The sequence below is a fragment of the Pyrgilauda ruficollis genome, unplaced genomic scaffold (genome assembly GCF_017590135.1).
Source record: "Pyrgilauda ruficollis isolate IOZ18807 unplaced genomic scaffold, ASM1759013v1 scaffold6, whole genome shotgun sequence".
In the NCBI taxonomy this organism is placed as follows: domain Eukaryota; kingdom Metazoa; phylum Chordata; class Aves; order Passeriformes; family Passeridae; genus Pyrgilauda; species Pyrgilauda ruficollis.
This window is the reverse complement of record NW_024527710.1, coordinates 18,094,279-18,094,949: the sequence shown is the minus strand read 5'-3', so window position 1 is coordinate 18,094,949 and position 671 is coordinate 18,094,279.

Genomic DNA, 671 nt, shown 5'->3' with positions numbered 1-671 from the left:
TGTTAAACTTAAATTCACAAGGGCTTAAATTCACCCTTGCTTTGGTTTTTAACATCAGTTTTGCCCTTTGGTTTTGTCTCTCTGACAGAAATAGATTCTTTGGAATACACAATAAATTCATCCTCCTTCACTCCTCAAAATAGTTCTCTAAAAGGACAGGTGTAGAAAAATATTTATGAACTATGAAATAAAACAAAAAAAAAATAGCTTTGGCTCGCAAATAGGTGTGGGCTTGTTTTTCTGCTTCTTCCAGAAAATGCAGTCCTGATTTACTCCCACCTGAGGCTTCCTGGCAGGGTTGTAAAGGCAAAGTGACTTCTCCAAGGCCATACAGAGACGTTGGATCCCCCAAAATCAAAAATGCAGGGTCCTTGGATCCAGTTCCTGTCTTTTCTCCCATGGAATCTTAGGAAAGAGCTTGGGAAGAGATGTCAGTGTAAAACTCACCATTTGGAATCTTGTGTTCAACAATAAAATGTGGATACTTTAATACATCACTTTATCCAATTAATGGAGACACAGGAGTTTGGATTCTCTTCCTCCTCCTGCAGTACCCTGAGCCTTTCACTCCTTGATTCATTCCTTGCAAGCAGATCCAGGCTGACTCAATGTCACAAATCACCCTCAGGAAAATGGCCCATTCCAGCTTTTCTCCCTCAGAAATATTCCAG